Genomic DNA, 25,716 nt, shown 5'->3' with positions numbered 1-25,716 from the left:
CGGGGCGAGCGTTGGGCTCCGCCGCGCTGCGCTGGGCGCTCTGTCCGCCTCAGCGGAGGGGAGCGAGCCAGGCCTCCGGTCGCCGCCGCGTCGGGCTGCTGCAGCCCCGGGCCAGGCCCCGGCCTGGGCAGGAGCGCAGGTGGGTCGGGGCCGGGCTGGGGCGTGGCGCGAAGGGCAGCGCGGTCGGGGTCCGGGGGTGGCCACCGTGGCCGCTCCCCGCCCCCTCCCGCCGCCCGCCTGCGCTCCCGGGGCGCGGGGCGGTGGGGGCGGGGGCGCGGCCCGCGGGTCCGGGGCTCGGGGCTCGCCCGGCGCGTCGTGGGGCCGGGACCGGCGGCCCTCTGCCCGCGCACCGGCCGACGCGGGGCGCCGCAGCGGGCCGCGGAGGCGGGCGGGAACGAGGTCTGGGTCCGGGCTTCGCCCCGGGGAGATCGTGGATAGGCCGTGCCCGGGCACCGGAGCGGCGCTCCCGCCTCTGGGACCGCGGCCGGCGGGGAGGTCGGGCGGCGGGTGGGGGTCGCGTCGCGCCGGCCGGGCTCGGCCACTCTGCCCTTCGCCGAACCAGCGCAGGTGAGCCGGCGCTCGCCCCTCGCCCTCCTCCCCGTGGCCTCTGACCCGGCGCGAGCCGACTGCGGTTGGGCCCCCGTGGGCGGTGGAGTCCGAGCGCTGAGGGTCCGCGGGTCTGTGACGTCATGGGCCCCGAGCGGGGGGGCCGTGACGTCACAGGAGGCCCAGACGGGCACCTTGGCGCGCCGAGGGGCGGCGAGGACTCGCAGGGGCGCAGAGGGAAGTTGAGCCTTCGGTCGGCTCGGGGGGTCGCGGCGGTTTTGAACCGAGAGTTGTCTGATACAGCGTTCTGCGGTGTGGACGTGGGGGTTGTCAAGTTCTTCCACTTCGTTCTGAAGAAATGTGGTTGACGAGGTTCGGTCACGCGGGATCTAGAGACACCTAAATCAGGGTACGAGTGTTTTTGGGCAGAGTGGTTGGGGTGCTTAGTCTAAGTGCCTCTCAGAAAGCTTAAAGTTGGATGGTTCGTGATCGCATTTGCTGGGCGGAAAAAAAAACTAGGAGAAGTGTTGATAATTCAGCTTGCTTTACTTTTTGGTGAATATCGGCTTATTTTTGTTAAGGAATAACCGGGAGAAGGGAGATTCAGTCTCGGCTTATTTTTGTTAAGGAATAACCAGGAGAAGGGAGATTCAGTCTTAAAATTTTTTTTTTAAATGTACAAAAATGTACTTTGATTTCATTTCAAAGAGAGGGAGACAGAAACAGAAATCTTGCAGCCCCTGGTGGACTCCCCAGATGCCCATAACAGATGGGACTGGACCAGGCCGAAGGCAGGAGCCGCACGGGTGGCATGGGCCCAGGGATCTGAGCCGTCATCTGTTGCCTCCACGGTGCTCTCTGGCAGGAAGCTGAACTAGGAAGCAGAGAAGGGGGTGGTGTTGGGGGTCTGAGCAGGATCTTACCAGCTCTACTAAATGCCTGATCCATCAGTTTGAGAGTGAATTTTATAAAGAACTTTGTGGCTGTTTAAGAACAATATCCCCCCCCCCCCATACTACTTGGTATAGGGTTAATCATATGTGTATAAAGGTAATTGCAAATAGATCTTAGTAGAAAATAAGAATGGGAATGGGAGATGAGGAGGAAGAGGGGTGGGACTGTGGATCACTGTGTTCCTCAAGTTGTGCTTATGGGATGCACGAAGTTTGTATTCCTTAAGTAAGAGGTTTCTGGAAGGGGGTTTGAAATCAAACAGCATTCTTCTTAAATAACACCTGCCTGAGGATTTAAGTTCATGTCGGTGTCCCCTGCCCCACCGATGCCGCGGTGGTTAGCTGAGGGGTTTCCAGAGCCGGAGCTCAGCAACACGCATTTTCCTTGCTCTCACCAAGACTGGGTTATGACTTTGTGTAATGACATGCTTCCAGGACTGCTTGTCGGAACAGGTAACTGAAGTTTTCTCTGCAGTTATTTTGAATATGAAATTACAGAATTTTTTTTAAAAAAGTGATTTGGCTGTATTATTTTTCTTCCATAGCTTTCAAATGACGAAAATGGAAAATAAGCTAGTCACTTTCCACACTGACCCTCTTCAGATGTCCCAGCATATCAGTATTTTCATCATTTCCTCCTTCCTGTACACTCATGTGCATAGAATCTGGTTCAGAAGTTAGCTGGTTCAGATGCCGGTGTCCCATGTACCAGGGCCTGGGCTGACAGATACTCCGCTCTGGTTCCTGACTCCAGCTTCCTGCTGCTGTGCACCCTGGGAGGCAGTGATAGTGACTCAAGTCATTGGGTTCCTGACACCCATCTGGGAGACCTGCATTGCGTTCTAGGTTTAGTGTTTGGCCTACCGTATTCCCAAGCCCAACTGTTGCAGGCATCTGAGGAGTGAATGGACGGCCGCTCTCTGGGCCTCTGAAATAAATTGTTTAAAAGGTAGCTGGTTGGGGCCGGTGCTGTGGCATAGCAGGTAAAGCTGTGGCCTGCAGTGCCAGCATCCAATATGGGCGCCTGTTTGAGTCCCGGCTGCTCCACTTCCAATCCAGCTCTCTGCTGTGGCCTGAGAAAGCAGTGGAAGATGGCCAAGTCCTTGGGCCCCTGCACCCACGTAGGAGACCCAGAAAAAGCTCCTGGCTTTGGATCGGCTCAGCTCCAGCAGTTGTGGCCAACTGGGGAGTGAACCAGTGGATAGAAGACTTCTCTCTCTTTCTCTGTCTGCCTCTCCTTCTCTGTATAACTCTTTCAAATAAATAAATAAATCTTTTTTAAAAAGGTAGCTGGTTTAAAATGGAGGCGTAATTAGGATTAGTGTCTTCAGCAGGAAGTTTTGGGTAAAGTCCTTATTCCTTCCTGGCTGACCTTGAGTTTTTTTTTTTTTTTAAGATTTATTTTATTTATTTGAAAGACAAAGTTACAGAGAGAGGTAGATCCAGAGAGAGAGACAGAGGTCTTCCATCCACTGGTTTTCTCCCCAAATGACTGCAACGATCAGAGCTGAGCCAGGAGCATCTAACGGGTCTCCCGCACAGATGTGGAGGCCTAAGGACTTAGGCCATCTTCTGCTTTCTCAGGCCACAGCAGAGAGTGGGATCGGAAGTGGAGCTGCCAAGACTTGAACTGGCACCTGTGTGGGAAGCTGGGGCTTTAACCTGCTCAGCCCCAAGAGTTTTTTGTGTGTGGTTTTAAAATTTTTTTGATCAATACTTCCTGCTTTCCATTGGATTTTTTTTTTTTTTTTTTTTGACAGGCAGAGTTAGAGACAGAGAGAAAGGTCCTCCCTTCCGTTGGTTCACCCGCCCAAATGGCCGCGCTGTGCCTCTCAGAAGCCAGGAGCCAGGTGCTTCCTCCTGGTCTCCCATGTGGGTGCAGGGCCCAAGCACTTGGAACATCCTCCACTGCCTTCCTGGGCCACAGCAGAGAACTGGACTGGAAGAGGAGCAGCTGGGACAGAACTGGTGCCCCAACCGGGACTAGAACCCGGAGTGCCAGCACTGCAGGTGGAGGATTAGCCTAGTGAGCCGAGGCACTGGCCTCCATTAGATCTTTAAAGTTGACTGATGTGTCTAGATTTTGTACCAACATTAGGTGGAAGTTAGGCAGTGCCCATTAATGCAGGAAATGAAAGCAGAAATTTACCTCCTTAATTACTATTGGATTTGACTGGAAGTTCACAAGATAAGGCTTTCCTGTAAATCTTAACATTTTCTCATCACAACTTTGGGATTTCGACAGCATTGTGTATACTCTTGAAAGTTCCACCCCGCTCACCACTGCCAACTTATACGGAATTCAGAGTTGTGGCGTGGTCATTGTGGCGCAGTGGGTTAAGCTGCTCCTTGGGAGATGTCTGCATCCCCGCTCCCTCCTTATGCACCTGGTAAGAGCAGATGATTGCCCAAGCTCTTGAGTTCCTCACACACCTGTGGGAGACCTGGTGCACTTCTTGGTTTCAGTTTGGCTCAGCCTTGGCTGTTGCGGGCTTTTGGAGAGGGAACCAGTGGATGGAAGATCTCAGTCTCTGTTACTTTGCTTTCAAATAAATAAAATAAATCTAACAAAAAAGAAATTAAAAACTGTATGATGACAATGTTAAGGTGGCTCATCAAGGACTGATAAGGTACCTGAGTGAAAAATCACACTGCTGATACTGCAGGTAGGTTTGAGGTTTCCTTTGCTTGTTTGTCTTATTTGAAAGGGAGGTATTTCATCTGCTGGTTTACTCCCTACTGCCCACAACAGCCAGGGCTGACTCAGGCAGAAGCCAGGAGCCTGGAATTCAGTCTGGGTCTCTGAGGTAGGTAGAAGGGACCCCAACAACTTGAGCCATCACCTGCTGCCTCTGAAAGTGCATGTTAGCAAGAATGTGCATCAGAAGCAGAGCCAGGACTCAAACCCAGGGACTCTGACGTATGATGCAAGTGTTACTCTTACCAAAAGCCTGCCCCAACTGGAAGGGTTAATCAACCTACCATTTTAAGGTAGTGTGTAATGAAATTGAAGGAGGTACAGAAAGGGCTATTAGTATGCCTTTCTCAAGTAGTGGCCTTTCTGGGGCAGGCTCCATGGCTTTGTGTAAATCAAGTGTACTGGTATGAATGGGAAGGTATGAAAGTTAACCTAAATGTGAGCTGATGAAAGACCTATAGTTGATATTAAAATACATGCTCTTGGGCCAGCGCCGCGGCTCACTAGGCTAATCCTCCGCCTTGCGGCACCGGCACACCACGTTCTAGTCCCGGTCAGGGCACTGGATTCTGTCCCGGTTGCCCCTCTTTCAGGCCAGCTCTCTGCTGTGGCCAGGGAGTGCAGTGGAGGATGGCCCAAGTCCTTGGGCCCTGCACCCCATGGGAGACCAGGATAAGCACCTGGCTCCTGCCATCGGATCAGCGCGCTGCAGCGCACCGGCCGCGGTGGCCATTGGAGGGTGAACCAAAGGCAAAAGGAGGACCTTTCTCTCTGTCTCTCTCTCACTGTCCACTCTGCCTGTCAAAAAAAAAAAAACAAAAACAAAAACAACACATGCTCTTTGGCAATGCATTTCCCCCCTTGTATTCTGTTTAGCAGGTAGGAGGTCAAAACTGAGTTAATAGCTAGAAAATAAATATCTGTATTCTGATGCAGCTGAGGAACAATGACAGGTATTTTAAAAAGCCAGTGTGTGTGTATGGTTGTGTAATTATTTCACAGGCCATAACTCTTATGAAACATTCTTATAGCCTGTTTCGACTTTTGGCAGGATGTGTTTCACCCACGCTTTGCAATTTTGGGTCTAGGAAGCAGCTTTTACTTCTTGTAAATGGTTTTATGGAAATTTATCTGAGATTTGGCTGAATATTTTAAGACATTTTGTTATTTTATTCACTTACAACATTTAAAGACTAAATCAACCAGTCATTAGTGATTTGGTATGTTTCTTGATAGATAAAAGCAAATGTCAGAGATGAGAGTGCTATATTTTAAAAATCCTTTAAGATATGTTTACTGGATTATTATTAACATAATATGGTTAGAATGTAAATTCTTACAAACATTGCTACTTTATTTCCTAAACTTAATTTATGCTCTGCCAATTTAATTTGTACACTTTCGATATTCTAGTAACCTTTAATCTTGTTTTACTGTTTGTTGGGGAGAGAACATACTTTATCTTTAGAGACATCATTTTAATGTTATCTTCCAAAATTTGCAGCTGTTTAGAACCAGATACTTGGGGGAAGCTACCATGGTATAATGAATGCCTTCCTTGTTAGGTCATGTGTGACAAAGGCAAAATTCAGCAAGTGCAAAATCTGCAGTCCTTTGGAATCGACAACAACAAAAACGCACGTTAGCTCCAAATGCATTTAGGTCATTTGGAAATTGAATTCCTGTCCATTCTTATCTTTGCCTAATTTATCTTCTCTTTAGTTCATGCTTAGAGTATTTTTAAGTCAGTGCACATACTGTATTTTCCAGGGGAAGCATTAATAATTAACATGCAGGTGTTTTTTAGTGCTAGTTAGAATACCAGCCTTTCCTTTCCAGTTAATTCTTCTAGTTAGCGCTCAACGGAAAAGGCTTTCAGTCTTCCCTTTTTAAATATTCACCCTCAGAAACAACCATGTTTATTTTTTACCATTAGCATAATATTGGGTGTAAATGTGAAACTAAGCACTGTGTGTATAGTTATTACATTAGTTGCCTGCACAGATTTCATTCTTCCAACAAGCATTTTTTGAGTACCACTGTGCTGGGTTCTTAGTTGGGGACTGTGCTACATTGAGAAAATACCTGTGCTGCAAGGACCCTTGATCTTTAACATTTCTTTGCCATGGAGGGCCTTGGGTCTGAGAGGCTAGAATTGGGCCGTGAGGATCAACTATTTATGTTATGCTCGATTGGCCAGAAGTGTCACCTAAAGGTCAGTTTAAGAAGGTGTTAGAGACTCAAGTCAAAAGAATAGGGAATAGTTTACCATAGCCCAAGACAAACAAAGGGCCTAGACGCTATGGGTTTGGGTTGTCGTGACATGAATAGAGCCAACACTTTCTTTGAGGCTTGTTAAGTTCTCAAGGCCAGAACTAGTGTGTAGCCAACCTCAGATGAGAGGTAGAGAGAAGAGGGACAACCTGAACTTCTATTCTTCCCACCATGTCCCCTCTCAGGTGTGTGTGCACCTTCCTTATTTATAAAATCTAGTTTTTATTTTTAAGGTCAGTTGTTTTTATTGACAAACTTGAGAAATACATGAGTCTCCCACACCTTTCTTTTCATTCTTTGCTCTTTTCCTAACATTTTAGAGTGAAAAATTTCAATCATTTTTTGTCTATAATTTTTTTTGGTGAAGTAACATTTTTAAATTATATTATAGTTGAAAGCTTAATGACTCTACTAAATAAAGAATTTAAATAAAAAGTTAAAGACCATAGTCCACAGGGAAAATAAGCAAGGGCTATAAACACTCTAATGAAAGGATGTTCAACTTCACCGATATGAAGTAAATTGTAAAATGGTCACATGTCATTAATACTGTAGTAGTATATAATTCTTGTCAATTTGTTCAACAGTTACAACAAAGTTTGACCAAACACTGTATTTACAACAGAATTGATAGATATTGGCATGTCTTATTCTTTTAATTTTAGATCCCACATACGAGGGAGAACATGTGGAAAAATTTCAGTCCTTACCAAAGAGTTGAATTATTTGTATGTTGTGCCCTGCAGTATCCACTACTGGATTCTGTAATTTTTTGAAAAAAATATTTATTTGAGAGGCAGAGTGACGGAATGGGGAGGGGGAGATAGAGATAGATTGCCCGATTGATTGATCGGTCTTTCTCTGTTGGTTCACTCTTCAGATAAGCACACTGCCAGGACTGGGCCAGGCCGAAACCAGGAGCCTAGAACTCCATATGGGTTTCCCATGTGGGTGACGAGGCACATTAGCAGGGAGCTGGATTGAAAGTAGGGCAGCCAGGACTTGAACTGGATGCTGGCATTGCAGGTGGTACCTTAACCTCTGCTCTATATTGCCAGAGCCTAGATTCTACAACTCTTATTTTGCCATATTCCCTTCACCCTCCCATCTCTCTAGCCATTCATCAATCAGTCTTACATTTTTATTACATTTCAGAGTCAAAATACTTTACTCTTTAGAGCCTGGAACTCCAGGCTTCTGGCTTTGCCCTGGGAGTTGTAGCTACTTGGGAGTGATCCAGCAGATGGAAGATGTCTTTGTTTGTAATTCTGCCTTTAAAATAAATAAATAAAATCTTTTTTTTTTTTTTTGACAGGCAGAGTGGACAGTGAGAGAGACAGACAGAGAGAGAAAGGTCTTCCTTTGCCGTTGGTTCACCCTCCAATGGCCGCCACGGCTGGCGTGCTGCGGCCGGCACACGGCGCTGATCTGATGGCAGGAGCCAGGTGCTTCTCCTGGTCTCCCATGCGGGTGCAGGGCCCAAGCACTTGGGCCATCCTCCACTGCACTCCCTGGCCACAGCAGAGAGCTGGCCTGGAAGAGGGGCAACCGGGACAGAATCCGGCGCCCCGACCGGGACTGGAACCCGGTGTGCCGGCGCCGCTAAGTGGAGGATTAGCCTAGTGAGCCGCGGCGCCGGCCAAGAAATAAAATCTTAAAATGTTCTGGCATAAAGGAATAGTAGTAGACGAGGGTAGTTGAGACCAAATTTTGGAGGAAGTAGTATTTTGTACCCTGTGATAGTTTTTGAGGAAGGCAGTAATGAGAAAGATCTCTTAGTTGAATCTTTATTCTGTTTGTCATCTTTGGTACTGAATTGTGTAGAAATCATCTGCATATTTTGAGTTATTTCCTCAGTTCCTTGCCTGATTGATTTCTCAGCTTTGCTGGTGGTGCATTCTTTTCTAGAAAGCTGTGCTCTAACCCTTTGTTGCTCTTTATAACCCAGCCCTACCTCTTAGGGATTCTCAGGTAACAGTTTCTGTCCATGTCATGCCTGAATCTGTATCCATACACTGCCTTCTTTTTCTTTCTTTTTTTTTTTTTTTTTAAGTTTTATTTATTTGAAAGGCAGAGCTACAGAGAGGCAGAGAGGGAGAGAGAGAGAGAGAGAGGTCTTCCATCCAATGGTTCACTCCCTAAATGGCTGCAATGGCTGGAGCAGAGCCAATCTGAAGCCAAGAGCCAGGAGCTTCTTTGGGGTCTCCTGCGTGGGTGCAGGGGCCCAAGGACTTGGGCCATCTTCTCTGCTTTCCCAGGCCACAGTAGAGAGCTGGATCAGAAATGGAGCAGCTGGGACTGGAGCTGGCACCCTTATAGAATGCCGGCACTGCAGGTGATGGTTTTACTGGCTACACCACAGCATTGGCCCCGATACACTGCTAATTCTTATGTTTCTAACTACTGAAAAAACTTATTCAGTGTTATATGGCTTACTTTGTACTTAACCTACTGTTCAAGAATCTGGGATCAAGATGGCTGCGTCCCCTGTCAAAGAGCCCGAGTTCAGGACCTGCCTCCTGCTCCTGATGGTAGCTTCCCTGCTAATGCAGACCTTGAGAGGCAGCAGTGATGACTCAAGAGATTGGGCTCCTGCCCCCAGTTGAGAGACCTGGATTGAGTTCCTGGTTCCTGCCACTGATTCTAGTTAAGAGATACTGAGTAGTGAACAAGTGGATGGGAGCACTCTTTCAATGTCTGGGTTTTTCTGCCCCTCTAAAAAAAATCTGTAGCAAGAACATCTGCTTTAAATCCTAGCAAATGAGATTTGTTGAGAGACAAAGGTACGTAGAGTTTCAGGGGGTTGAATGGACAGATCAAGCTGAGATTCTAGGAACAGTCCCAAGAGTGACACTGTAGAACTTGCCTGCTAAGGGGGCTGCTGCTACTACCCTACCCTAGAACCATGCTGAATTGGAAAGCTGCTGCCACTGCATTTGGCAGAAATGTAACTTTGTTGGATAGAACAGTCATTTCTTCTTTCTTCTCTCCATATGTTAGGCAGGTTTGTCTGCTTGACATAGGTAAAAGCTTGCCTTCAAGGATAGCAATCTACCCTGTAAACAGGAAGTCCGTGTTAGAACTTGATTGGAGTATCTGTGTTACACAATTTGTGAAAAGCTGAACTCCTTTCCCTATTTCCTTGATGTGACAAAGGGAAGCCTTTCTAATTTTGTCTGTCCAAGTGCATAGGGATTGTGTTAGTTTTTTGAAACAGACACTAATGAAACCAACTGTATCCTGTAGATTTGTAAATGTTGGTATAACAGAAAACCAACTTAAATTCACTGCTTTACGATATTGAAAACTCCAGAAGTGAAACTTAACCTGGATATACTTATGTAGTGAGACCTTTTTTTGTCTTCATTTATTTAGTGAGCTTTTGTGGTGTTGGTTCTCCAGTGGTCACAGCTCAAGCCCTACTGGTGCCATCCTGGAGGGGAAGGAGCGTGCTTCTGCAGAAGCTGTGGGCTAGGACTCTTGGCATTTTTGTTCCACAGGCTCTTTTGGCAGTCAGAAGCCAGAGACCTCTTCACTGAGAAATAATTTTTTTTTTTTTTTGACAGGCAGAGTGGACAGTGAGAGAGACAGACAGAGAAAGGTCTTCCTTTGCCGTTGGTTCACCCTCCAATGGCCGCCGCGGATGGCGCACTGCGGCCGGTGCACCGCGCTGATCTGATGGCAGGAGCCAGGTGCTTCTCCTGGTCTCCCATGCGGGTGCAGGGCCCAAGCACTTGGGCCATCCTCCACTGCACTCCCGGGCCACAGCAGAGAGCTGGCCTGGAAGAGGGGCAACTGGGACAGAATCCAGCGCCCCGACCGGGACTAGAACCCGGTGTGCTGGCGCCGCAAGGCGGAGGATTAGCCTAGTGAGCCGCGGCGCCGGCTGAGAAATAATTTTTTAAAATGTTCATTTATCCAAAAGATAGAATCAGTTAGTGGCTCTTTAACACACACACACACACACACAGTAAGGGGCGGGGGAGAAAGAAAGAGATCGAGATCTACCATTGGCTGATTTACTCCCCAAATGCCTGTAGCAGCCATGGCTGGGCTTGTGGAACCCAGGAATTCCATTCAGATCATCCATGTGGGTGATAGGGACTCAGGTACTTGAGATATCACCTGCTGCCTCCCAGGTGCATTAGCAGGAAGCTGGGGCAGAATCAGGCACTCCAGTATCAGTTGCAGGTGTCCCAAGCAGCAGTTTAACACACTGTACCACGATGGCTGCCCGAAAATTTGAAAACAAAAAGGGGGGGGGGTTATAAAGAAATTCAGTTATATTAAAGTGCAGGTTTTTTTTTTTTTTAAAGATTTATTTATTTATTTGAAAGAGTTACACAGAGAGAGGAGAGGCAGAGAAAGAGAGAGGGAGAGGAGAGAGAGAGAGAGGTCTTCCATCTGATGGTACACTCTCCAGTTGGCTGCAACAGCCGGAGCTGCGCCAGTCTGAAGCCAGGAGCCAGGAGCCAGGAGCTTCTTCTGGGTCTCCCACATGGGTGCAGGGGCCCAAGGACTTGGGCAATTTTCTACTGCTTTCCCAGGCCATAGCAGAGAGCTGGATCGGAAGTGGAGCAGCCAGGTCTTGAACCGGCACCCATATTGGATGCCGGCGCTTCAGGCCAGGGCATTAACCCGCTGAGTCACAGTGCCAGCCCCAAAGTGTAATTTTTTAAAAAACGACATTTGAAAGCAAGAGTTTCTTCTCTCTCTCTCTCTCTCTAGATAGTTAGCTCGTTAGTTAGTTCACTGCATGTTTACTCCTAATGTGGCCCGAACAGCCGGGGCTGGGCCAGACTGGAGCCAGGAACTTCTTCCGGGTCTCCTACATGGGTTCAGGCTGTCTGCTGCTGCTTTTCCCAGGCCATTAGCAAGGAGCTGGATCAGAAGTGGAACAGCCAACACTCAAACTAGCGCCTGTATGGGATGCTGGTTTCAGAGGCAGTGACCCATACCTGCTATGTAGTACAGTTTTATTGAATTTTTAAAAGAAGGTTTTTCGTAAGATTTATTTGAAAGGCAGAGTTAGAGAGGGAGAAGTAGGTAGGTAGGTAGGTAGGTCGGTCGGTCAGTCGGTCGGTCGGTCGGTCTTCCCTCTGCTGGTTCACTCCCCAAATTGGCTCAGCTACTAGGTCTGGGCCAGAGTGAAGCCAGGAGCTTCCTCTGTGTCTTCCCAGTGAATGCAGGGACATAAGCACTTGGATCATCTTCCACTGTTTTCCCAGGGGTATCAGCAGGGAGCTGGATTGGAAGTGGAACAGCTGGGACTTGAACCGGCGCCAATATGGAATACTGGTGCTGCAGACCAGGGCTTTAACCTACTGTGCCACAGTGCAGCTTTAAACATCATTTTGAAAAACTATGAGAGTGGTATGTGCTGAGTGGTATTAAGAGGTCTAGCTGATTCTAATAATTCCCAAGTGGTTATAATGAGCACTATCACTATTCAAAGGTGTCTGCAACCTGTTATCATGTGAGAGGAAAATATTTGTGACATGGCGACAGATATTGCTGATAATGTTACAGTGTGGTGCCTGTATTCACAATGGAAGTGAATGGTAAATTTCAGTTGGAGATTAGTGAAGATGTATTTTTCTCCCTCATTTCAGTTTGTAGACATCTGATGTCTGTCTTTAACCTTTGGAGGGTCTTTGAGCCTCAGCTGAAGAACCACTGTTGGAAGAGTGTTTCTGTTCCTAGAAGCCCAAGAAACAGCTTCTAGTGTCTTCGATTATATTGACATTTCTGACCTAGCCAAGAAAGCCAGAGTAATAGGAGTTACCGCTCATTGGCTTGGCCAGCCTGGACCTGCCTCTCAAGCTGGGGGTCATTCCTCCCTAAACAGCATGGTGGGAAAAGAGGGGATTCCTAAGGGAAAACCAAGGTCTGGTGGATGCTGAGTAGCCAATAGCAAATATCCATTATGTCATCCCAATCCGTCCTGGCGCTTTTGCTCCCACAGTCAGCCAGCTGCTAAATTTTAGTGACTCTTTATTTGTGTTTGTCTTTCCTGTTCAATCTCTGTTAATATTGTAAGCCTCCAGTGTGAAAAGTGTGTGATAGTCCATTGTGTTTATATTTAAATTACAAAAAGAAAAGATTACAAAAAGAAAATTATTATGACTTGTATTTATACTTCTCAGTCTTTAAGCATTTATTTTTAAAAATAATTTATTTGAAAGGCAGACATAGAAACAGATCTCCCATCCACCAATTCCATCTCTAAATGCCTGCAGCAGCCACGGTGGGCAGGGCTGAAGCCAAGAGCATCCGACTCCATCTGGGTCTCCTACATGGGTGGCAAGGATCCAGTCACTTGAGCCATGATCTGCTGCCTCCCAGGGTATTCATTAGCAGGGGGCTGGAGTTGGGAAGGGAACTGGGAATTGAACCCAGGCATTCCTATGTCTTAACTGCTGTGCCAAATGCCTGCCCCACCCTCTAGTACATTTTAAGCTTCATATCCTATGTCCTTAAATTAGAGGCACATAATTGGAGACATATCTTTTCCTTATCTTTAATAAGGATAGCTGTGTTATTTAAATTTGTAGCTTTAGGCCAACGCCGCGGCTCAATAGGCTAATCCTCCGCTTGTGGCGCCGGCACACTGGGTTCTAGTCCCGGTTGGGGCGCTGGATTCTGTCCCGGTTGCCCCTCTTCCAGTCCAGCTCTCTGCTGTGGCCAGGGAGTGCAGTGGAGGATGGCCCAAGTGCTTGGGCCCTGCACCCGCATGGGAGACCAGGAGAAGCACCTGGCTCCTGGCTTCGGATCAGCGCTGTGTGCTGGCCGCAGTGCGCCGGCCGCAGTGGCCATTGGAGGGTGAACCAACGGAAAAGGAAGACTTTCCACTCTGTCTCTCTCTCTCATTGTCCACTCTGCCTGTTAAAAATTGTGTAGCTTTAAATTTTTTTGAAATTGTTTTCTAAACTGCTGATTAGTTTAAATGCCTTTTGGATTCAGTTGTAGGAGTTTGTATTAAAGTGCTTATTTGCTTTTTGAAAATTAAAGTGTTGATAGAATAGTTTATCTGAAGCTGTAAAATCACTCTTGGAGCTACAGAAGGGGAGTTATTGATTAGCAGGGATTCTGAAGATGAAATTTGAGTTTGATAAGGAAGCCTTAAAGAATGCGTTTGCTCAGTTGTCCAGGAACCAGGAAAGGCAAACTTGTTTTTAAAGTAGGACAGGAGATTTTATTTCAAGTTCAGTCATCATGATTATTCTCTGGGGGTTTTTAGTGCTTCTGCAAACCCCAGTCACTGTAGCCCTAGGGAATAGGTCTCTCGTTCAGCCTGGCTGCTTTCCTACCTGAAGAGCTCTGCTGCCACCACCACCATTGTTGAGTTCTCGGTTGTTGGCTCTATAAAGAGGACCTGTTGAACTGCATCTGAAAATAAGTCCAAGAGGGTCTTAGAGCTTTATGATTTAGGTATTCATTACATTTCATTTAAAATTTGGTATGAAACTTCATCAAATAATAATACATCAGCATTTTTAACTTGTGTAATTCCAAGGCCTTATTATGTTTACTGAAAAAAGTACAGTGTATTTTATATGCTAGACATGATGCTAAAAGCATTAATTTCCATCATTTCTTTCTCTTAACACAGTTTTACAGACTTTATTTAAATTCTTCAGATAATAACAGTGCTTATTTAAGAATTATTTTCTATTTCTTTTTCTACCTTATGCTTTTTCCTTTTCTGGTGAATATCATTAGTAAAATTGATTATCAAAGTCTAAATATTTTTATTGGAGAGTTTACATTTTTGTTTTATTAGCTGGTAGGAAGTTACTTTTTTTTTTTTTTTTAAAGATTGATTTATTTGAAAGTTAAAGAGAGAGACACACAGAGAGATCTTCCGTCTGCTGGTTCATTATCTGGATGGCCACAAAGGCTGGGGCTGGGCCAGGCCTAAGCCAGGAGCCAGGAGCTTATTCCAGGTCTCTCATATGGGTTGCAGAGGCCTAAACATCTAAGCCATTCTCCACTGCTTTCATAGATCATTGACAGGGAACTGGATTGAAAGTGGAGCAGCTGGACTTGAACCAGCACCCATATGGGATATACCATGGTAGGTGGCACTTTACCTGCTATGCCACAATTCCTTAAATTGTAACTTAGTATTTATTTTTCAAAAGATTTATTCCAAAGGCAGAGTTACAGATTGAGGGGGGAAGGAGACAGGCAGACACACAGACACAGACAGACAAATGGCAAGAGCCTGAAACTCCACCTGGGTCTCCACATGGGTGCAGGGACCCAAGGACTCAGCCATCTTCTCCCAGGCACATCAGCAGGGAGCTAGATGGGAAGAGGAGCAGTTACCCATATGGTAACCATATGGGATGCTCGTGTCACAGGTGGATGTTTAACTTGCTTTGCAACAATAACAGCCCTTATATTTTTCAGACTGTGTATTTTTATGCTTGAAAAATTACAGTGTAAGAGATTTGGGAACTATTGATTTTTATAAAAATTATTTTTATTTTATTTGAAAACTAGAGACAAAGATCTTTCGTCAGTCCCCAGTTGTAACACCTAGGGCTGGGCCACGCCAAAGCCAGGAGCTTGGAACTCCATCTGCATCTCCCATGTGAGTGTCAGGAATCCAAGTACTTGAGCCATCATCAGTGGCCTCCAAGGCTGTGCATCAGCAGGAAGCTGGATAGGAAGTGGAGAAGGCTGAACTCTAACCAGGCACTCTGATACAGAGTGTGGATTTCCCAAGCAGTGACCTAACCACTGTGCCACAGGCTTGCCCCAGGTTGTTTTTTTTTTTTTTTTTTTTTTTAATTTATTTTATTTATTTGAAAGGCAGAGTTGTAGAGAGAGGGCGATTCAGAGAGGGAGAAGTCTTGCATCTGCTGATTTACTCCCCAAATGGCCACAATGGCCAGGGCTGGGCCAGACCAAAGCTAGCAGCCAGGAGCTTCTTCTAAATCTCCCAAGTAGGTGCAGGAGCCCAATGACTTGAGCCATCTTCTGCTGCTTTCCCAGGCACATTAGCAAGGAGCTGGATTAGAAGAGTAGTTGGGGCTCGAACTAGTGCCCATATGGGATGCCAGCATTGCAGACAATGACTTTTACTGCTATGCCACAACACCAGTCTCCGATTTATTCTTTCTTTTTTTTTAAAAAAATTAATTTATTTATTTGAAAGAGTTACAGAGGTAGAGGCAGAGAGAGAGGTCTTCCATCCGCTGGTTCACTCCTCAAATGGCTGCAACGGCTGGAGCTGAGCTGATCCGAAGCTAGGAGCCAGCAACAACTTCTGGGTCTCCCATACAGGTGCAGGGAGGCCCAAACACTTGAGCCATCTTCTGCTGCTTTCTGATCTAGCAGAGAGCTAGATCAGAAGTAGAGCAGCCAGGACTCGAACTGGTGCCCATATGGGATGCCTGTGCCACAGGTGGTAGATTCACCCACTATGCCATGGTTCAGGCCCCTAGTTTTTTCCTTTTTAAATACTTTGATCTTGGAATTTAAGTTAAAACTTAAACTATGTTAGTTAGTGTTCTGTTTCTGGATCTAAAAAAAATGAACTACTTAAAAATTATTTTCCAGGCTGGCACTGTGGCACAGTGAGTTAAAGCCACTGCCTGTAGCGTCAGCATCCAATATGGACACTAGTTTTAGTTATGGCTGCTCCACTTCTGGTCCAACTCCCTTTTAATGTTCCTGGGAAGCAGTGAAAGAGGACACAAGTCACTGGGCCCCTGCCACCTGCCTGGGAGACCTGGATAAGCTCCTGACTGGCCTGGCCAGGCCCGGGTTGTTGTGGCCATTTGGGGTGTGAACCAGCAGATAAAAGATCTCTCAGTCTGCCCTCTCTCTCTCTGTAATTCTGCCTTTAAAATAAATAAGTAAAACTTTTTTTTTTTTTTTTTTGACAGGCAGAGTGGACAGTGAGAGAGAGAGACAGAGAGAAAGGTCTTCCTTTTTCCGTTGGTTCACCCTCCAATGGCCGCCGTGGCCGGCGCACCGCACTGATCCGAAGGCAGGAGCCAGGTGCTTCTCCTGGTCTCCCATGCGGGTGCAGGACCCAAGCTCTTGGGCCATCCTCCACTGCCTTCCCGGGCCACAGCAGAGAGCTGGCCTGGAAGAGGGGCAACCGGGACAGAATCCGGCGCCCCGACCAGGACTAGAACCTGGTGTGCGGGTGCCGCTAGGTGGAGGATTAGCCTATTGAGCCACGGCACCGGCCAATAAGTAAAACTTTTAAAAGTTATTTTCTTTCTTTGATGTAGAAATTTTGTGTTACGGATGTTCTCAGTTACCCTAAACATTGTTGTGAATTACTCAAAAAGCTCCTTGGTTCACATTTTTTTTATTTTATTTTTTATTTTTTTTAAGATTTACTTCCTTATTTGAAAGACAGAATGACCAGGAACTAGGAAAAGATAGCACATGCATGCGTGTGCATGTGCTCATGAAGGAGTCAGCATGGGCTTCCAACTCATTCACTCCCCAAATGCCAGCAATTGCCAGAGACAGGACAGACTCTGGGACAGGCCAGAGTCAGGAACTCCATCTGGGTCTCCCATGTGGGTGGCAGGGTCTCAAGCACTTGGGCCATCTTTGGCTGTTTCCCCAATTGTATTACAAGGAGTTGGATTGGAAAGCGGAACAGCCTCTCAAAAGGGGTGTTTTGGTGGTAAAGCCACTGCCTGTGGTCCCATATGGGCACTCATTCATGTCCTAGCTGCTCCACTTCTGATCCAGTTCCCTGCTAATACGCCTGGGAAAGCAATGGAAGATGACCCAAGTACTTGGGCTCCTGGTGAGGGACCCAGATATCTCACTTGAATTTTACTGTGCTATTTTAAAATGTAGAGAATAAAGAGTTGTATGGCTTTTCTTCAGAAGTGTTCCTGTGGGGCTGGTGCTGTGGCATAGCAGGTAAAGCCACTGCTTGTGGTGCTAACATCCCATATGGGTGCCAGTTAGAGTCCTGCTGCCCCTCTTCTGATCCAGCATCTCTGCTGATGTGACTGGAAAAGCAGCAGAAGGTGGCCCAAGTCTGGCAGCTCCTGTACCCCTGAAGGAGACCTGGAAGAAACTTGTGGCTCCTGGCTTCAGTGGTGGCCCAGCTTTGGCTGTTGTGGCCGTTTGGGAAGTGAACTGGTGGATGGAAGATCTCTCTGTGTGTCTTTCTTCCCCCTCCACAACCCCCCCATAACTCTTACTTTCAAATAAATAAATCAGTCTTAAACAAGAGGATTTCAAAAAGTATGTGAAAAAATAAAAAAAGTTGTTGTATTAATGATTCATGGGATTTTTCTCCTTTCTATTTTTAAGGAAAATAAGAAAGGACACACACACTTTTAAAAGATGTAATTCATTTTGAAGATTAAAATCTACTTTCAAACTCATTTGGTTTTTTTTTTATTTTATTTTTATTTTTTTAATCTTTTATTTAATGAATATAAATTTCCAAAGTACGACTCATGTGTTACAATGGCTTCCCCCCCCATACCGTCCCTCCCACCCACAACCCTCCCCTTTCCCACTCCCTCTCCCCTTCCATTCACATCAAGATTCATTTTCGATTATCTTAATATACAGAAGATCAGCTTAGTATACCTTAAGTAAGTATTTCAACAGTTTGCTCCCACACAGAAACATAAAGTGAAAAATAATAGATGATTTTTTTTTAAATGATGATGAAATCAGATCAGACCTATTGTCATGTTTAATCCCAGTGAGAGTCAAGTTGGGAATTGATAATTTCTTTCTTTCTTTTTTTTTTTTTTACAGAAGATCAGTTTAGTGTACATTAAGTAAAGATTTCAGTCGTTTGCACCCCCATAGAAACACAAAGTGAAATATACTGTTTGAGTACTCGTTATAGCATTAAGCCTCAGTGTACAGCACGTTAAGGACAGAGATCCTACATGAGGAGTAAGTGCACAGTGACTCCTGTTGTTGACTTTACCAATTGACACTCCTGTTTATGGCATCAGTAATCTCCCTATGCACCAGTTATGAGTTTCCAAACTCATTTGTTATTGGGCTACTTGAATATCAGTGTTATTTTATTAAAAATGTCTTTTCATGTGTTGTTTCTAAGCATTTGCTTAGAATGCTGGTTAAAACTTTTTCATGCTTAGTAGCTCTGATTAAAAGAAATGTTTCCTTCTGACTACCGTCATGCAGTCCATTGGGAATACCTGTTAAAAGTCCTAAGATTTTGTATTCTTGAATAAGGAAAGTTCCGTGGGACTGATTTAACTCGGCTTTGTTACCTATGGACTCAAGAGCACCTTCTGTCTTTAGATATCAGTCCACATTGGCTACATTGAATCTGGGGACTTGTACACAGCAAGATGTGTTCTACTTGGTGCAGGCACCTTGAAATTGGACTTCCAAGCCCTGGAACTTCAGTGACACATAGTGAAGCCGCCTGAGCTCTCCTGTTCTACAGAGAAGCAATGAAGGAGTCTGAACTGTCCAGTCACCTCCCTCTGTCTTATCAGAAAATACAGCCTGAAAACTCACCTTGACAACCAGTTGTCTGACGCATGATCCTGTGCCTGTCTGATGAGTTGCCACTACTGACTGCTGAGGCCGGCGGTGTTCCTGGAGGCCAGTGAAGCCTGTCTCTGACCTGCTGGCCCGAGAACGCCCTGTGGACTGCTGTCCAGATAGCAGTCTTTATAGTCTTTGCTCACTTTGCCACCCTCATATTCCAGTTGAGCTTTGTGGTCGGAACACTTCCAAGAAACCACCTTAAATTTAAAAGCAGGATAAAGAAGAGTGAATGTGATAATAAGACTTCATCAGGTACAGCTATAACTTCTCAGGTACAAGGCAGCTGTTTCACCAGAGCACCCCCAGAACCTCAGGAGTTGGCATCGAGGTGTTGCAGTGCTGCTCCGATGGTCTCTGCTCCGTGTCCTCACCCCGGCCTCTAAAGAGCATCATCTAAGGCTGCAGCAGGCATTCGCTCTTCAGACTTCTGCATGCTTCGTCAGCAGCTTCCCCGAGGCCCTGCCCCTCCTTCTCTCCTCTACTTTGAAATTGAGCTTAATCATCCTTCAGATGTTGACTGAAATTTCACTTCCTCAAGGAAGACTCCTCCCACCTCCAGAAGAGAGTGCCTGTCTCTCATCATTGTGCTGCTAAAATTCACCATATTTTTTCCATAGCCCTGATTACAGTTCTTTTTTTTTTTATAAACAATTTTTTTTTTTTTTTGACAGGCAGAGTGGACAGTGAGAAAGAGAGACAGAGACAAAGGTCATCCTTTTGCCGTTGGTTCACCCTCCAATGGCCGGCGCGCTGCGGCCGGCGCACCGCGCTGATCCGATGGCAGGAGCCAGGTACTTATCCTGGTCTCCCATGGGGTGCAGGGCCCAAGAACTTGGGCCATCCTCCACTGCACTCCCTGGCCACAGCAGAGAGCTGGCCTGGAAGGGGGGCAACCGGGACAGAATCCGGCGCCCCGACCGGGACTAGAACCCGGTGTGCCGGCGCCGCTAAGTGGAGGATTAGCCTAGTGAGCCGTGGCGCCGGCCTACAGTTCTTGAAAAGTTATTTATTTAGGTGCTGGCACTGTAGCATAGTGGATAAAGCCGCTGCCTGCAGTGCCGGCATCCCATATGGGTGCTTGTTTGAGTCCTGGCTGCTCCTCTGCTGATCCAGCTCTCTGCTGTGGCCTAGGAAAACCGTAGAAGATGGCCCAAGTGTTTTGGCCCCTGCATCCGCGTGGGAGACCCAGAAGAAGCTCCTGGCTTCGGATCTGCACAGCTCCAGCTGTTGGGGCCATCTGGGGAGTGAACCAGCAGATGAAAGGCCTCTTTTTCTCTCTGCCTTTGCCTCTCTATAACTCTGCCTTTTAAATAAATAAATATTTTTTAAAAATGTCATGCAGAGAGATTTCCCATCCTCTGGTTTGCTTCCCAAGTGCCTGCAGCTATCTGGACTGGGCTAGGCTGAAGGAAGAAGCCAAGAATTGAATAAAGTCTCCCATGTGAGTGACAGACTCAAGCACCTGGGCCATCACCTGTTTGCCTTCTGGCTGATAGCATGAGAAAAGCAGCAGAACATGTCCCAAGTGCTTGGGCCCCTGCCACCTATGTGGAAGACCCGGATGAAGCTCCTGGCTTTGACTTGCCCATCTGGGGAGTGAACCACTGGATTTAAAAATCTCTGTCAGTCTCTCCCTCTCTTTCTGTAGCCCGACCTTCCTTCCTTCCGTCCATCCGTCGTCCGTCCGTCCGTCCTTTATTTACTTTGAAAGTCAGAGTTACATAGAGGAGCGAGGTCTTCCATCCGATGGTTCACTCCCCAGTTGGCTGCAACGGCCGGAACTGCTCCGATCTGGAGCCAAGAGCCTCTTCCAGGTCTCCCACATGGGTGCAGGGGCCCAAGGACTTGGGCCATCTTCTGCTTTCCCAGGCCATAGCAGAGAGCTGGATGGGAAGTGGAGCAGCAGGGTCTTGAACTGGTGCCCATATGGGATGCCGGAGCTTCAGGTAAGGGCTTCAACCCGCTGCACCACAGCGCTGGCCCCCTCTGTAGTTCTTTCAAAATCTTAAATTAAAAGGTGAGAGGGCCGGTGCCGTGGCTCACTTGGTTAATCCTCCGCCTGTGATGCCGGAATCCCATTTGGGCTCCGGGTTCTAGTCCTGGTTGCTCCTCTTCCAGTCCAGCTCTCTGCTGTGGCCCGCGAGGGCAATGGAGGATGGCCCAAGTGCTTGGGTCCCTGCACCCGCATGGGAGACTAGGAGGAAGCACCTGGCTCCTGGCTTTGGATCGGTGCAGTGCTGGCCGTAGCAGCCATTTGTGGAGTGAACCAACGGAAGGAAGACCTTTGTCTCTGTCTTTCTCTCTCAGTATCTACAACTCTACCTGTCAAATAAACAACAACAAAAAGCTGAGAAAGTGAACATGCACACACAAACACAAACACACAATCCTGGGTTGCCCCACACAGAAATACCTCTCCTGAGTGGGCAGTGGGCCAGGAGACTTGCCCAAAAGGAGAAGGGATTGGGGAGGAGAGAAAGAGAGTCCAGAAGTCCCTCCAGCCAAGGTCTGTGTCCAAATAGAGAGCTGTCTCCAGTAGTTGGCCTCTTTTATGAGGGGTAAGTGCCTGTACAGCCATGATTTAGTGGTACGTCCACAAGTTCCACGTGAAGCTCAGTGTCCGTATTTTCATGGCATCTCCCCCCAAGTCCTGGCTGAAGCAGATGCATACCAGGAAAGGGGGCATTTTGGCTGACAAGCAGGAGGATAGAATTACACATGGCAGGAGGGTGGCTGCAGGTACCTCCAGCTCACCAGACCACCTTGCTGCTTGCCTCGTCCAGATCAAATTTGCCTATTTTGTTGTTTTAGTGTAGACATCTTTTTCAAAGAAGTAAAACTTGTATTCATTCTGTTTTCTTGTGCATTGTATTTGTGACCTCTTTCTGTTGAGGTCACTTGCCAAGTGTTAATTGAGTGCCTGTTTGGGGCCTTCTGTATTTGATGCCCCCTCTAGTCTGTTGTGGGCATTTGGCTTCATAGATACCTGTGCTTGTGTGTGAATGTGTAGTCTTGGTTCTCAGGGCTTTTCCTTTGAAAGCATTCATGATTACTCTCTGTGTCTAGGGATGTTCCTGAGGTCCTAAACAGTATTTCCACACTAGTCATTAAGAATTTCTGAAGGGTTAGGGATTTTGTTTGTAACTCTCCAACCTTGTTAGAAATAGTCTGATGTTTGTATTATGAGCCAGCAGTATAAATATCTCCCTTATGTATTTAAATTTCTCTGTTTTTGAAGAGGTTGTGTGGGATTGGAATCAATCAGTAGAGGCCTGCTAGCTTCTGCTGTATGATCTGGCTAGTCATTCTCTGACATGGTGCGAGAAACAGGACTTTAAAAAAAAATCCAACATTTTATAGATATTTTTAAAGTAAAGAAACATTTTTTATTACTTAGTGTAATGACAATAACAGAAATAAGTATGTGCAGATGGAATGTAGAATTACACACATGTTGATCATAGCTAAGAGAAATAAGCCTATAGTTGGGTGACTGACACTAAATTAAATGGTCTAGTTAAGTGCAGTTAGATTTTGAGCAGTCTTTTGTTGTTTATGCTACAAAAAAAAGCAATAGGGCTCATATATGCACATTTTAAAATAGTGTTAAAACCACCTGAAGTCAGCTTAATACATTTCTCAGAAATGCTTCTTTTATGTCAGTGTTTAACTTGATTCACAGACTTAGAGAAGTCTTGCTGTTTGTTACTCTTTCCAGCCTGTACTCTTCTAGCTTAAAAAGCCTCTTGTGTGATTCTTTAGTCATAGAAAGGGCTTGTTGAATTTTTTGATTTAGCTGGTTGCTTTGGTTTGTGCAGTTAATGAGAACTTAAAAGACACACAGTAAACTCATATTTCATCCGCAGAATGACCTCAGTACTTTTCTTTTTGGCTGAAATGATATTTTTGCCCTTTTCTCTCAAAAGAAGTGTTCTCAGCTCTTTGTCTAGTGGCTCTTGGGATAATTAGTTCAGTGTGCAATCTTCGGGGAAGCCATTCCACTATAAAACTGTCAACTCATTGAATCTGCATATATCAAAATTAAAAAAAAACTTTGAATATTTAATAAAATTAAAGAGCAACGAGTTGGGGCTGCTACTGTGGCATAGCGGCTAAACCCAACGCCTATAGTGCTGCCGTCCCATAAGGGCGCCAGTTCAAGTCCTGGCTGCTCTACTTCTGGTCTTGCTCTCTTCTTGGCCTGGGAAAGCAGCAGAAGATGGCACAAATCCTTGGGCCCCTGCACGCTGTGGGAGGCCAGGAAGAAGCTTCTGGCTCCTGGCTTTGGATTGGCCCAGCTCCAGCTACTGGGGCCATTTGGGGCGTGAACCAGCAGATGGAGGACCTCTGTCTGTGTCTGTGTCTCTGTCTCTGTGTAACTCTGCCTTTCAAATTAATAAATCTTTTTTTTTTTTTAAGAGCCTTAAGTTATTGAGTAGGCAACATGTTCACATGGTTGAAAACACCAAAGCTATAGAAGGAGTTTTTCTTTTTTGGTCTCAGGCACACTTTTCCGCTCTGGAAGCAACTGATACTATTAGTTTCTTATCTATTTTTCCAGTATATGTTCTACTTTCCCTTCCTTTTTAGAAGAAATACAGTGGCATCCTCTACATACAGTTTCCTTGCTTTTTTCACTTTACAAATTTTTGCCATTCTTTACATATTGGTATAAGAATATATTTGTGATACAGAAAGCCTAAAAGTAACTGGCTTAGACAGCAAACAGTGCTTTTCTTGTAAAAGTTATCTCGTCCAGAGCTGGTACAGCACTTTGTGGTGGAGTTCTTTTTCTCTCTCCCTTTCTTTTAAAATTGAGGCAAAATGAATACAGTGTCCAGATGTTCAGTGGACAGTTCAGTTGAGTTTTGGCAACTGTATATCCTGTAAAACATGCTGCAGATGGGGAGCTGCCCAGTCTGTTGTCACCATTGCTTTTCTGCATGTTTGGGCCCACTCGTTACTGGTGCTTCATCCTCCCTGGCCTCGCTGGATCTCCAGCTGTGGCCACCCGTTCCGAGCAGCAGGATGCAGGAGGAGATGAAGGTTATTTTCCAGCTTTCTAAAGGAGGGCTCCTAGAAGCTGCCACTTCATAGCACTTGCAATCAGGTTTCTTTGTCTAGAACCTGGTGTGACAGCCACATCTGAATGTAAGGCAGGGTGAGGAATACCATCTTTACAGACATCTTAGTCTATAATAAACAGTCCTGTGGCAAATAACCTTGTTCACATGTTCTGTGGGATAAATTCCTGGAAGTGGAACTGTTGGGTCAGAGTATTTGCAGTTGAAGAGTATACCATTTTTTTCATATCCTTGATAATACAGGTTTTTTGTTTTTTGTTTTTTTTTTGAAAGATTTATTTACTTGAAAGGCAGAGAGAGGTGAGAGATAGAGATCTTCTATCTGTTGGTTCATTTCTCAGATGTCTGCAATGACCAGAGCTGGGCCAGTCCAAAGCCAGAAGCCAGGAGCTTCTTGTGGGTCTCCCATGCAGGTGCAGGCGCCCAAGGATTTGGTCCATTTTCCATTGCTTTTCCCAGACTGTTAGCAGAGAGTTGGAACTGGCGCCCACATGGGATGCTGGCACTTCAGACAGAGGCTTAAACTGCTGCACAAAGGGGCTAGCGCTCCATTTAGTTTAGGTGTTTTTTTTTTTTTTTTTTTTTTTTTTTTTTGCTTAAAGATTTATTTATTTGAAAGGCAGAGTTACAGAGGCACACGAGAGAGAGAAAGAGAGAGAGGTCTTCCGTCCACTGGGTCACTCCCCAGATGGCCACAACGGCCGAAGCTGTGCTGATCCGAAGCCAGGAGCTTCTGGATCTCCCACACAGGTGCAGGAGCCCAAGGACTTGGGCCATCTTCCACTGCTTTCCCAGACCATAGCAGAGAGCTGGATTGGAAGTGGAGCAGCCTGGATTTGAACCGGCACACGTTTAGGATGCCAGCACTGCAGGTGGTGGCTTTACGCCCTGTGCCACGGTGCCGACCGCCATTTAGTTTTTATATAACATTTTTGTTGTGGTTCTCTTAATTTAAGTTTTTACTTTCCATCTGTTAAATGGATTCAGATAAATTGTATAAGATCTATTCTACCCAAAGTAATTTAAAAAATAGGATATTAATTGTTCTTAAAGTGTGTTTTTAAATCCGTAAACACGACTTTTTCAGTTGTATTTAGGAAGAAATTTGGATAGGCTAAGCTTCCCTAACCTAAAATGCTATGAAATTCAAAACCTGACACTCAGAAGGTCTCAGAGCATTTCAGATTTTCAGGTTAGGATTTCTCAACTGGTAGAGTCCATGCAAATATCTTAAATACCCAAAATTCTGAAATCTGAAGTACTTTTGGTCTCAAACACTTTGGATAAAAGAGATATTCAACCTGCAGTATTTTTTATGCCATTAGGATAGTATTATGAGCTGTATTTGCTTTCAAAGTGTATAATGGAAGTGTAAAAACGGGATATACAGGTAAATGCATGTTCCCATGCCACATGATGAGGTCTTGGAGAGCAAAAGACCTTTTTTAGCTACACGGGCATACAACATAGTATTTTTTTTCTCCAAAGATTTATTTATTTATTTTTTTGAAAGGCAGAGTTACAGAGAGGCAAAGGCAGAGAGAGGTTGGTCTTCCGTCCTCTGGTTGGTTCATTCCCTAGATGGTTGCAATGGCCAGAGCTGTGCTGATCTGAAGCCAGAAGC

The 25,716-nt window shown here is 45.9% G+C and overlaps 1 long non-coding RNA gene across 1 annotated transcript; it reads left to right on the top strand.

Annotated features, from left to right (window-relative positions):
• On the top strand, nt 1-21,797 carry LOC138844609 (uncharacterized). The gene is made up of 2 exons (XR_016217795.1): nt 1-139; nt 18,754-21,797. It is a non-coding gene; the product is annotated as an uncharacterized LOC138844609 (long non-coding RNA).
• Nucleotides 21,798-25,716: the final 3,919 nt, after the last annotated feature.

The sequence above is a fragment of the Oryctolagus cuniculus genome, chromosome 12, assembly GCF_051225735.1.
Source record: "Oryctolagus cuniculus isolate XC-2025 breed Fujian yellow rabbit chromosome 12, ASM5122573v1, whole genome shotgun sequence".
Classification (NCBI taxonomy): Eukaryota; Metazoa; Chordata; class Mammalia; order Lagomorpha; family Leporidae; genus Oryctolagus; species Oryctolagus cuniculus.
Note: the sequence above shows the minus strand (reverse complement) of the source record. Positions and strands in the feature narration are given on the sequence as shown.